Consider the following 14,102-nt stretch of genomic DNA (forward strand, 5'->3'; position numbering starts at 1 on the left):
ATTTTGAACATGAGTGTATGTAAGAACATTGATACCGTAGTCCATTGTTTTGCACGCAAACTATTCGTGCATAGGGATCTAGTCTAGTGTTTCTCTCTGCTGTTTCTTAGATAATAAAACCGCGTTTCTATGTCACACATCGGCCAATTGGAAATGACACACACACACACACACACACACACACACACACACATATATATATATATATATATATATAGGGCCGGGTCCAGGATTTTCTCAGGGAGGTGCACCAATAACTACCAGTATATTTGAATTAAATTTGAATTTTTAAAATGCCTTTAGGCATCTGTAGTGCGAATGAGGAATTGCCATGGAAATGCTAAGTGTCTGCTCTCGGTGAATCCTTTTCCTTCAACCTTCAGAAAATTGACTTAAACTATTGATTTTGTAAAACTTCGCTTTAAGCCCGAACGGAAACATAACAACAGAAATTTTCTGGAAGTATTGCTATTTCATTGCTAGCTTCTCACTTCAGGTAGTGTAGATTTACAATGAAGAGGGGGTCCACGTGCACCTTTGCACCCCCCCTTAAATCCGGCCTTATATATATAATTGTGAACCTTTCGCGTCCTCTCTTGGAGACGCGAATTGCACTGTGGCAACATCCTGTTAAATTGCAATTGTGTGTTCTCTATGGTGCACTTTCATACGACCCTGTTGTATCCTGAGAATCTGGGCACTGCAGCCAGTTTGCTGAACGTGTGCTCGATTTGTGATGTTAGACGCTTGACCTCAGTCTGTCCTTGTGTTGTGTTTTTGAGGTAATTTACTACCATATTTCATTCGCACCAACCTAATATATGGGAAAGTTACTTCAAATGTATTTTTCAGCACTAAAATGAAAGTCCTTTAAAAAAAAAACTAAAATAAAAGAATAACTCATTAAGAAAAAATATTTTGTTCATTTGATTCAACATATGTAGACTGACTATATAAAATCTGTGCTAAGTGCCAAAATAAAAATGTTCAGTAAAAAGCCCAGAATTTACTTCAGAACTGGTGGGACATATAGCCATGCACATTCTTCTTGCGATTATTTGAACTACTTTCACAGGCAATACTAGATAGCCCGTAGGCACATAGGCCACATTTTGACATTGAACCGAACTTTTCCTTTTTTGGCACTTAGCACAGATTTTTTTTCATACTTTGCACAAAATATAAAAAGAGTTGCACAGTCCTTTATCATGTCAGCGTAAGATAAAACATCTAACTATATTTTGGCTATAATATTGGCAGTTAACTTCTGTTCTAATTGCCGGGAGGCTTTGTTGTTGTAGAGGTATGGAAAGCAGTCACTGTCAAGGGCGACAAAATTTTTAAAAAAATATAACCTACAAGAATTTCCGTCAATGTTAAGTCAGTTTCGTAGAATACTACTGTGTATAATGGAACTTTGATACAATAATTGAAAGTGAAGAGTGAAACGTTTTTAAGGCCATAAAAAAGATAAAACTGGGAGAATGCGGTTTCAGCTTCTAATCGAGGTTACTTTGTACCGGTCCAAAGTAACCGCTTATATACGAAATTACTACTGCTGGTACCTCCTGCCTTCTAATTTTAGGGAAATTTCCTATTTAGGTAGATGCCGGAATTTATTTCTTGTTGGAAAATAAATTACAAACAATGGCGGATCCAGAAAATCAGTTTGAGAGGGGCTTCACTCAGAAAAGCTTAGGGTTTTTATTTTAATTAAAAAATCACTAGACTTTGGGGGATGGGGGTGGGATGGCTTGAAGCTTATACTCATAGGAATGACTAACGTTAGATTTTTTTAAAAAAATCATGCGATTTGGGTGGGCTTCAGCATGAAAGTTCCAAACCCGTTCATGTTCCACTGATTACGTTTGGATTTGGGATGATATTCTCCGACATAAAGAGCAACCAAGGCAAATCAGCTCACGGTATTTTCTTTTCCTGAGTTGGCATTTTTGTGGTGCATATGCTAAACTATCAGAATGTGGGTCCTGTGCCGGTACCAGAAAATACATAATTTTCTTTACAAATATCGATAATTCATACTAAATACTGGTACCAGTAGAGTCATTCTAATATTTGTTGAGTGCATGCAGTTTTGTGTAGGAAGTGAAATGTATAAATACTGAAGGGAAAACATTGCACAGAAACATTATGTTCGTATGTTGAACATACTTTTTTGTATGTTGTGCAAAGAATCCCCCTGTGGGGTTTCTTTGCACGAAGTTCATATTTCAGTAACTATGGTCATACTAAATATTTACTAATGCACTTGCACGAATGTTTTCCTTATATATTTAGCTATTTTAAGTTTAAAATATGTTCTAAATCATTACATTTGTAAGTTACGTGCAATTTCCTTTAAAATTTCTTAATTTGTGTGCAAGTGCAGTACGGTATATATAATTCTTACCGTATTCTTACGGTATATATAATTCGCCTATCTCGGTGATTATGTTTTTGGTTGCGTATTCGATTTCCAGTGGGACGACAGAATTTTGTGTTTACCCAGCAACGTGAGGCAACTCCTTGAATTAAAATGTTTCGAAGTACAATACAAATAATGGCAGTGGGAACCGATGTATTGACCACACGTCGGCCCAACGAAATAGTCTTAATAGGCATAGCGTGCTTGGGCTCCAATACCTGAAATTTTTTTGTGTTTATTTTTAGTATATCGTTTCGGTCTTTAAAAATTGAATTGATTTCTTTCTTATATATAATGTTTTAGACTGTTGACTTTAGTTATTAAAACAATGGCTATTGAATGATAAACTTTAATCTAAACAAAATCTGATTTATTGATGGTTGCAGTTAGAAAATTAACAAATAATATAGTAGATACAGGTGAATATATTATCCCCTCACGGGATAGCAGTTTTCACTACTCTATCCACAGCTCAATCAATAGGTTAGAAAGGAAAACAAACTTACACTACCATCTCCAGTCCCATTCTTCAAAAGGTCGGCTCTTTGCTAGCTTGTGCGCTCGCAGTCGTAGCTTGAAGAGATGCGGAGCGATGAGATGACCTCACTGCTTTCAGCCACTTTTTTATTTGACAATTTACCTCTGTTGCTTAGTTCGTATCTGGTTTTTAAAAGTTACTTTAATAGTTATTTATCCAAAGGTTAAGCGTTAGCATGCGGGGTCAGGTTTAATTCAGTTCCATACAAGTCTTCGTTTATTGCCAGTCATTTACCTATCTTAAAATATAACACTTAATGATAAAAAATTTTCTTCGTCCTTCCAGGCGGGTATGTGACAATATTAATGTTTTGCAAGTAAGTACGACACTATTGAGACATCCAATGTTAGTTCAACGGTAGTGTGTGTATTTTAGGCACAGAGCCTTTGCAGTCATGAAATATTTAGGGTAAGCGAAAAGATAAGGCAATAAAATAAATAAAAGTAATGTTAACAGAATAGTAACCTATTTAATTGTTATTTCTGCATGCGTATCCCTCATAACGCGGAATAATAACAGTAAATCCGGTGAAATCAGAAAAGGGTGCATATGTTTGTGGGTATTCTTCCTGGTGTCTGATTTAGAAATTATACACTTCAAAAATATCAGCTTAAGAAAAACTTCCGATATAAACACGTGCTCAGAAGTGATATTTAAGGAAAGCAACACCGTATGCTTTCGACACGCTTTCCTAACTCGACAGACTTGCACAGACGCAACTGTGAACAGCTCAACCAGTGGAAATATACTCTGCCTTCAAGAGCGAAGGTTGTCCCCAAAATGCATTTAGCCATGTATCAGATGACCATATAAAACAAAGTTTTTTTTAAAAAAGTGTTTATGTTTTGAAGTTAGTGTTCTGACATCATTGTGTAAAATTGTTTCCGACTTGAAACATTGCGCGAGAAGGTAGCATTACTTAAGAAAAATTACAGAACTTATATGACTTTTAACGAGTTACTTATTAATTACATACTTGACACGTTATATCACACCCAATGCATTGAACTTATGACAGCACCAGAAGAAGTACTTCCGTATCTCCGAAAATTTGGCCGCTTGCTTGAATGCATCTCATTCTTAAATTACATATGCATGTATTTAAGAGTAAAAGTTGATCATTTAAATAATTCAGACATTTTCTGTTGAACGAACGGGGACAGCTTGACACAGGTTTATAGAATCCTAACTCGTTTATTTAAGGAGGGGAGGTACGATGGTTTAGATATTAGTATGAACCCCGTATAAATAGCATTGGTTTGATCTCAGGTATGTGAATGTAAAGTAGACCAAATTTTGTTCTGAGTGTTCTCGGAATTTTCCCTCTTTCTTTCGCTTTCACGATTTTTTTTCCCATTATTCATTTGCATCGATTGAGCGTCTTACTCTACAGGGCACAGTTTCTCAACCAAACTATTTAAGATCTATTTCATATTGGATTCTAGTTTTGCTCCTGCTTTATTCCTAACTGTAGCGACGATTTACCACAAAGTTTTTCCATTAGCAAATGCTTCACTGTAAAATCACATCATCATATAATTTTATCATTGCATTGTTTTCATACGAATAAAATAGGCAATAAAACTAATTTAAAGGACGTTGAGCTAGAAATACAAATCAGTTTTCCATAGAGACTACTAGAGAAACAGTAATATTCAGGACAGTAGTTATGTAATTCTGAGCACAATGCATATTTCTCCAACCGTTAATGGCCTTCATTGATGGCCTGTGTCGTAATGTTGAATGTGTTTTGAGTTGATAAATCCAGGGCTAGCAGCGGAGCGTTGAGAAGCAACAGAACAATAAAGTAGTAGACATGGACCAGAGCGGAATTGTTCAAAATGTCCTTCGGCTTTTCACGTATGCAAGTGACAACCTTTTGTGCATGGAGAAGTTTCCATTTCGGAACATCCTTTCAGACATTCAAATGGTAATATTCAGAAACATTCATTCATTTATAAACTGGTATAAAAATTTGGCCCAGTTTAAAATTTAGAGCTTAACCATTAATACATTATCAACCAACGTCTGTAGTCTAGTGGCCAGCAATATAAATTACGGAAGATTGGAGCCCTATTTAAAAAAAAATTCCCCTTCACTTCAGGGAAACAAAAAGGCGCTAATTGTCTCTCACTGTTCCATCTGTTTCGCGTAATTTTCGCGGACGCAGGCGAAATGAGATTGATTTTCACGGGAATAGAAACTGTATCATGCACATGAAAGGAGAGTGTGAAAATTACTTAGCTAGAAAGGAAGTTTATTTCTTGGAAATGTATAATTGTCGGCGAACGTCATCCTTCAGTAGTATTACCCACAAGACGAGACAGGATTTTTCGATAAAGTAATATGAGACAAGACAGCTCTTCCAACAGAAACAACTAACTTACACTTTTCCAGACGAAACAGCACTTTTACATAATCTTTAGACAGCTCCAAATTTCGTTTAGTCGCCAATACTATCCTTTAGTTGAAGACATACTGAGACGTTAACTCATTAACAAACCGAAGTGAACCGAACTCAAAAGCTCGCGGCTTGCAAAGCTGTGCAACAATCTCTATTGCCAAGCCGAGACTGTCCTGGCCAAATATAGCGAGTTTTATTCTTTAGACTATGGACTATTTGTTCGTAAAATTTGATTCACATCCGTAAAATAGTTACCAAGAAATAAAATATCGCATACAAATCAAGCCAAACCGAGTCGAGCATGTTTATGGCCGAACTCGGCCACCAAATATAGCGAGCTTTATTCTCTAGACGATGAGCCACTTGTCCCGGCTACTATTTACCGAGAAATAAAGTACCAAACACAAGACAAGCCGAGCCTGCCCGTGGCCAATTCTGGTCATCATAGATAACGATCTTTATTGGTTAGATTAGAGGCTACTTGCTTACCAAGTCTGGCTCAGATCCGGCCAGCAGTTACTGAGAAATAAATTATCACAAGTCGAGCCGAACCTGTCCCTGACTAGATTTGTCCACTAAGTGTAGCGCGCTTCATTCCTATTTGCCCATTAAATTTCGATCAATCCGGCACGTATGTACCAAGAAATAAAGTACCAAATACAGGACGAGCCGAGCCTGTTCTTGGACGAGCCCGATCCTCAAATATAACGCTCTCTATTCCTTAGACCATAGACAGCTTGCCCATCAAATTTCGTTGAGATTCGCCCTGGAGTGAAACTATAAACTCCCGTATGTTTCGACGGGAGCTAATAAGACAGCACAAATCAGCTTTTTTTTAAAACCTGATTAGTCATAATTGGCCTGCTTTGGGAAGTAGCAGATTTCAAGAGGTATTATCATTGTAATTATACTCAATACTTAATGGCATAAGCTGTCAATTTCTTTTGATTTTAATTTTCATGTCAGTATTGGAGAAAGTAGGAGAGTCTATAACGTTAGTTGATAGAGAGTTCAGCGTCCCTTTTCGGCATCAAGGCTATATGAGATGTAGATCTACAGTTTAAGATGAAATCCAAATCATGGGAGCTCCTACCAGAAATCGAACCCGGGACTCTCGAGTCCTAATATTCCTATGCTAACTATATACTGTCGAGACGAAACGAAACGAAAGACTCTCGTTGCAATAGAGGGATAAACTCAAGAAATTGAATGTTTGAATCCATTATCAAGAATAGTTTCTCGCATTTTTTCACCATTATTACTATGTAGGAGTTAGTATTGAGATCAGGAGGTATTAATTTATTATTTCAAGTTTCAGTAGAAGATTAAGAGAAAGAGATGAAATCTTTTCTTGGGATCCTAAATTGACAAATCATACATCCTGTTGCCACTTTTGCTACAGGAAGATCAATATTAGAACGAAGTGGTAGTAGATTTCTACCACAGTCTTTTGCAATTGACAAATAATTCGGAAATGAAACCTGTTCTTGGAGTACTAAATCTATTTAAAAGAATAGTTTCTTCACAGAGTTTTTGCTGTATGGAAATCGATATTGAAACCATAAGTGGTAGTAGATTTTTACTACATCCGACTTAACTAGCTTTCGGCTAGGTGGGGACTCTACCCCCAGACCCCGCGTTTACTCGGTGAACGCCTCGCACCTCTTAAACTCACAATTCTACCAAATTTCAAGTTTCTTCTCGTATTTCGACTATGTAAAAGATAAAATTTTATATCCCAAGAAAGTGCCAATTTAAATAACATGGGAATTTCTTCATGTCCATTTATATCCCTTAAAAACTAAAAATATTCACTTTTGGCAACTTTCCTTTGGTTTAGTCCCGGAAGGCTACAGTCATGCCATACTTCATCATTCTAATGTTGCTGGAAGTGCCTAAACAATTTCTGGAGTAGATGATGTCCTATGTAAGTAATATGGGAAAGATTTTCCAGTTCCCCATAAAACCACTCTAAATTTGGAAATTTTTATTTTTGGTGAGTTACTTAGGTAACACTAACGAAAACGTACTAGCATACCAAATTTCAAGTTTTTATTTCCAATTCCAAGTTCCTAAAATATGAATATATATATATATATATATATATATATATATATATATATATATATATATATATATATATATATAAAAGATCCATTTAAATAACATGGAGAATTTCATCATCCTCAATTAGACCCCCTAAAAATTAAAAATATTCACATTTGATATTTTTTCTGAGGTAGCCCCGAAAAGCTACAATTATGTCAAATTTCATCATTATAGCCCTACAGGAAGTACCCAATAATTTTTGAGGTATTGAAGATGTCCCATATAACATGGGGAAAATGTTTCAATTTTATCATAAACCCTTCCCTAAATTTAAATTTTTAAAATTTTTAGTGATCTTGTTAAATAATCTTATAGAAAACACATAAGCATACTAAGTTTTTATTCCAAGTACCTAAAACATGAGATTATAGGTCCCCCATGAAAAAGGGTCCATTTACTTAACATGGGAAATTTCTTCATTCCCCCTTTAAATCCTCTAATAATTAAAAATATTCACTTTTGGCAATTTTTCTGTGGGTTAATCCCGAAAAACTACAATAATGCAAAATTTCAACTTTCTACATCAACTGGAAGTACCCGTTATTTTATGTCTGAGTCAGTTTATGTAGTTTATATATCCTAGTATATATTTATTCTTGGGATGTTGAATCGATTAACAAAAATGTTTCTCGCTATCTACTACCGCTTTATGCTGTATGGTGATACACATTGAACCCGAAAGTGGTGGGTATCTAATAGACTGAATAAAGTGTTGTTAATGGAGGAGATATATCCTTGGGACGCTGAATCGATTTCAAGAACACGTCTCACTCTTTCTTATAGTTTTACTCTGACATACATCGACAGACGGACTGACGGATAGGCGGACATTTTTCTATAAGACCTTTCATACTTATGCATAGCTTAATTTGGAAGTATTAAAATATAGAAAGTGAGCCAGGCAGTATGTATTTAATGCTATCAAATAAACTAATAATAGCTTCGAACTTTTCTTTTATAGTGCAAAACTTCAAAAGCGTAGTTTGATAGTTTTCAGGCACTCGATTTTTTGCACTATAGGGTGTTGAAAACTGCTATTACTTTATACAGTATATCATTTTGCAGGTTTTAAGTCGTTCACATTTCTATTTATTTATTTTTTGTATTGGTATGGATTTATTTATAGCGTAATTAAGATCTTTTAAGAGAACTATTCTTACATCAAAGACAAAGAAATTAGCTTTTATTGCTCGGGATCGCAGGTTCGATTTCCAGTGAAAAAACGATATCTGAACGTATTACGGATTAAATTCAGATTCCAGTTTGTAACTATAGATCTCATCTCAAGTGACTTTGATGCTAAATAATAATAATAATAATAATAATAATAATAATAATAATAATAATAATAATAATAATAATAATAATAAAAAGGTAGGCGCTAAACTTGAGCAACAAAAATAACAAGTTGTCAATGGACAGTGATACCATGGGAAGTAAAGAAAAAGTATGTTTCAACTTTGCGGCAAGTGACTCGGGATTAATTACCCGGGAAATTAGTATGGAAGAAATGAATGGGAAAGGAAGGAAATGGCCTGGAGCCATTATGGTAGTATCATCCCGGCATTTGTCTACAGAATGAGGCATAAGTCTGTTATCACCCTCTGTAGCGCACGAACAGTTAGGCGTTCACACTTGGTTCATTGTGTATGTTGTTCTGGTGGGTAATATACCATTTGCATGACATGATTACCATGGCAGTTATCTTGGATCCAGCGTTGGAATTTTAAATGGGAAGAGTGCATAGGGTATCATTTGACACGAACTCGATCTCAGGGAAGTAGTGGTGCAGTACATTCACCTACCGTTATTGATTCAGAAGTTACTGCGTCACAAAGGATGAAAATTTGGAATTACAGCGTGTTTTTCTCTGTTGTTCCAGTCAATGTAAGATGTCGCCAACAATCCCAGAACGAATCGAGATTGTAGAGAAGAGTGGTGGACGATCTGCCAGGGTGATTGCAGCTGAGTTTAATGCATCCCTCCCAGAAAGGGACAACATCCCACAGGTTACAGTGTTCAAGTTGTTGAAGTTCCATTAGGCGGGCTCAGTGCACGACAAGGATCGATCTGGACATCCACGGACCGCTACTGCCGAAGATAAGGTGACAGAAGTGTTGGCTACTGTTGTGAAAAGCCCAAAACGCAGTTCTCGTCTTTTGGCATCCATAACAGGGATCAGTCAGCGATCAGTGCTGTGGGTGCTGCATATGAAGAAGCGGAACCCATACAAGCTGTAACTCCAGCAGCGGTTAACAGAGGATGATCCAGACAGGCGAGTGCAATTTGCTGAATGGGCCACAGAAAGGTGTGAGAATTATCCCATGTTCCCACAACGTGTTCTTTTCAGTGATGCATTATTTTTTGTCCACTGAGAGGTCAATAAACAAAAGCGCAGATACTGGAGTGACACAAACCCAGATTGGCGGCAAAAAAAGAGGTGGGTGGGAAAAAGTTATGGTGTGTGGAATCTGGAGGACGCGCACTATTGGACCGTACTTTTCCACGGCAACCTGACTGGTGAGAAATATCGTGATCTGCTCCAGGATGATGTGTTTCCTGCTTTCTTGAATCAGGACGGTAATTTCCCATCCTTTTTCCAGCAAGACGGGACTTCACCTCATTATGCGTTATGTTCATGTTAATGGCTCGATAGACAATTTCTGGGACATTGGATAGGGCGACGGGGACCGGTAGAGTGGCCACCACGATCCCCGATCTTACGCCACTAGATTTCTTCCTCTTATGCCACCAGAATGTGGGGCCATCTGAAGTACCTGGTTTATCAAGAACCCATCCGTGATATCCATCGTTTGATGCAGCGAATTCTGCAATATTGTGAACCTGTTGATCCGGACATGCTGTTGCAAGTCCATGCTGATTTGCAGAGGCGCCTTGCAGTGTATCTTGCTGAAGAAGGACAGCATATAGAGCACAAGCTGTAATGCCAAATTTTCACCCTTTGTGATCCAATAACTTCTGAAAATAACGGTAGGTGAAAATGAACTGCACCACTGTTTCCCTGAAATCGAGCTCGTGTCCAATGATATCCCACATGGCGGCTTCCAAGATGGCCGCCATGGCAACCATGTCGTGCAATATGGTCCAATACCCATCCGAACAATATATACCATGAACTAAGTGCGAACACCAAGCCGATCGTGCGCTACAGAGGTGTTCGCCGAATTATGCCTCACCCTGTAGTGTGAATTATTAAAAGACCCAGGAAAATCTCACTCAGGCCGATGGCCCTGCAACATACTTAGTACCTTCTTCGATAAAGGTTTCAATCATCACTTTGATTAACCTTTACATGACGGATAGGGATTTCAAGAAAATAGTAGACTTTTACGTTGGCGGCCCTAGTACCCCTTCTAATTGTCATACGGACATAAACGATACCTCGTTGTAAAGGTTATGGAACACAGATTCCAACGAGCTAACTTTTGTGTTCCCGTGCCAAACTTGTAGAAGAAGAAAACGAAATTTTTGTAAAAACAAAATGAGATTTTTGTTTTTGGAAATTTGTGAGAAGCTGGCAATACTGTTACTTGTTGTACGCAGTAAAAACATATTTTGACGTGTACAATAGACATTGGGTACAATCGTGTAAAAAAGTGAAGGGCGACAGTTCAGTACCAGGTGAGAAAAAATTCCGAACGTGTTTCCTACGAGAATCACCCTGTACATGTTTTTCGAAATATTTTGGTCTACCCTGACACCCCTAATTGGTACAGATATGTAAGTCATATCTCGTTGAAAAGCTTATGAGTAACAGATTCCAACGAGGTAACTTTTGTGCCCCCCGTGCCCAACCCGTAAAAGAAGAAAAGAAATTTTAAAAAGAATTTGAAAAGAAAATTTTCTTCAAAGCTTGTGAGACTATGGCAACACTATTATTTGCCGTACGCTGGAAAGAATATTTTCACATGTACGCCAGGCATTGGGTACAATCATGTAAGAAAATGAAGAGCGAACGTTTAAGACCAAGTGAGAAAAATATTTCAAACTTGTTTCCTATCAGAATCACACTGTATATATTTTTCGATATATATTTGTCTACCCTGACGCCTCTAATTGTCACAGAGATATAAGCCATAGCTGCCCAGATAGCACGAATACTTTCGGCAAATTTTTGCTTCGTTTAGTGGAGCAAACAATCTGAAAGTTTGCGAAGGCAAAATTTCTTAATATTTATTAAAAGCTTTCAATATGATCTGCAAATTTTCGCTGATTTGTAAAAATAAATTCACCACTGCAATTAATTTGCATCTTTTTTGAAAATATAGCGTTGAAAGTTTGAAGTCGCAAACAGTTTGCAACTCTGTTAAAAAAATTTTTTCGAAAAACTTGCTGAAAGCAAATATGTGATGATATTACCGAGTGCGCGCGCATGGTACCCAGAATTCACTGCGCTACATCAACTGTAACAAAACAAGCGGGAAGTGAGAATCGAGAAAAACCAATACACCAGAGGACTCCAGAAAAAATTCACTGGTTTTTTATCAGATGTTTTTATTGACCCAGGCAGCCTGACGTTACTTTGTGAATGTGTGTGAAAGTAAGTACAGGGATATGATCGTTGAGTAAGTAGATAAATTGCAATATCCTTTGTCTGCGTTTATCGTTCGTAAGTTTCTTATCTTTGGCAAGTAGCTAAAGATGTTTAATGCTTGCCACTAAGAAAAGACGGATCCACATTATAAAAATTTTGATGTTTCATAAAGTTAGGTTTCACTTTATAAATTTGCAGCAAACATGATCTTGCGATCGTGAAAACACTTTCTGCAATGTTGCTGCAAACATTTTAATATTTTCACCGAATTCATCAGCTCATTTTCGGAAATTTTGTCAAAGAAAATTTGCACAAAATATTTGTAGCAAAGTCCTGGCAAACTTTCTTGCTGTGCAGTCGCAAACATTTCGTTTGTATTGGCAGATGTTTTCGTTTTCTGAGGCAACTTTGCTGCAAACTCAGCCAGCGTCAACTTCGTTATTTCCATTGAACTTTCGGCAAATTTTCTCATTTGAAAACGCAAGTTTTTTGCAAACTTTTTAGTTTGCCTTTGCAAATTTTTAAACATTTTTAAAAATTTTTCTGTGCTATCTGGGTGGTTGGAAAGTTTATGAGACCCAGATTCCAACGAGGTAACTTATGTGCCTCCCGTGCCAAACCCGTAAAAGAAGAAAAAATCATTTTTAAAAAATAACATTTTTCGAAGCTTGTGGGACTATGGCAGCACTGTTGTTTGTCGTACGCTGAAAAAAAAATCATGTGTACGCCAGACATTGAGTACAATCATGTAAAAAACAATGAAGGGCGAAAGTTCAATAGCAAGTGAGAAAAAAATTCCAAACGTGTTTCGCCCCTAATCGTCACAGATATATAAGTTATACCTCGTTGGAAAGTTTATGAGACATAGATTCCAACGAGGTAACTTTCGTGCCCCCCGTGCCAAACCCGTAAAAGAAGAAGAAAAAATTCAAAAAATTGAAATAAAAAATACATTTTCTCGAAGTTGGCAACACTGTTATTTGTCGTGCGCAAGAATAACCATACACAGGGTATCATTAGTTAGTATGTTTATTTAGCTTTATTGATACCAGTTTTTATACTTGTAGCTCCTTCAAGGGGAGAGTTTCCCTCCCCAAATGCTGAGGGGGAGGGGGAACAAAATATCTAACCTTTCCCCCTACCCTTCCGATGCTGGACCCCCGATGTTTACAAAATCGGGAAAGTTTCATCCTTCCTAAAGAGATAGACACCTAAATCATCTCTCTAGGTTAATTAGGAGCGAAGCGATGGAGGTTTAAACTGCTGTCTCAACCTTTGAGCCGTTCATCCTGTAAAGGTTAAAGGAGTAATTTCCATGTATTTTCGCCACATTGGAATTTACGTTGTCATTCTGTGATTGCATCACAGAAAAAGACTTACCTGTTTAAAATGAATTACGAAGCATAGTATCTATCTCAAGGGCTCATATAATGCCACATTTATTAACTGACGTACTAAAACTTCAAAATTTATGCCAAAAAATGGAGTATCTTATGGGTTTTTGTAATTACATTTTCATTGAAATTCGTATCCTAAGGGAGTTCAATATTTCCATAAACGTACCCCCATGCGAAGAACGGACATTTCAGCTAACATTGCCATATTTTAAGAAAAATGAAGGTTGCGAAAAAATGGTAGTTGCAGAATCTGCGTGTGGTTTCAAAATCACCTTGAAAGTGAAATGTTCAAAACTTCAATAGGTTTCCCTTTAATTTTGTTCGATTTTTAAAGGATTAATTTATTGCTAAAATTGATAGCGATTGTTTGTAAAATCTTATATCTAATAGTAATGTATTCAAGTATTGACATTACTTTGGAGTGGTGCTCTCTTAAGGTTTAATCGTGAAAGTAATTTTCCTATCTTTCTTTCTGTCTTTCCAATATGTGTTTTGCCAAACGTTAACTGTTTTTATAAATGAAGTACGTCACTAAACTTCTAAGCCAATAGAGGTTTCGGATGTTAAGAATCTGATCCCTATTTCGGGCCAAAACTGTATTAAACGGTTATTATTGAAAGCTCTTAATGAGATCACAGTTTGTTTGACGCGCACTGATTCAGCATTCGAATTGG

General features: G+C 36.9%; 1 protein-coding gene across 1 annotated transcript in view; it reads left to right on the plus strand.

Moving 5' to 3' along the window:
* The window catches only part of nudC (nuclear distribution C, dynein complex regulator), a 171,969-nt gene that overhangs the window by 141,627 nt on the left and 16,240 nt on the right, over positions 1-14,102 (plus strand). The gene's annotated exons all lie outside the window — the stretch shown is intronic.

Source organism: Thermobia domestica, chromosome 5, assembly GCF_964235325.1.
Source record: "Thermobia domestica chromosome 5, izTheDome1.hap1.1, whole genome shotgun sequence".
NCBI classification, from domain to species: domain Eukaryota; kingdom Metazoa; phylum Arthropoda; class Insecta; order Zygentoma; family Lepismatidae; genus Thermobia; species Thermobia domestica.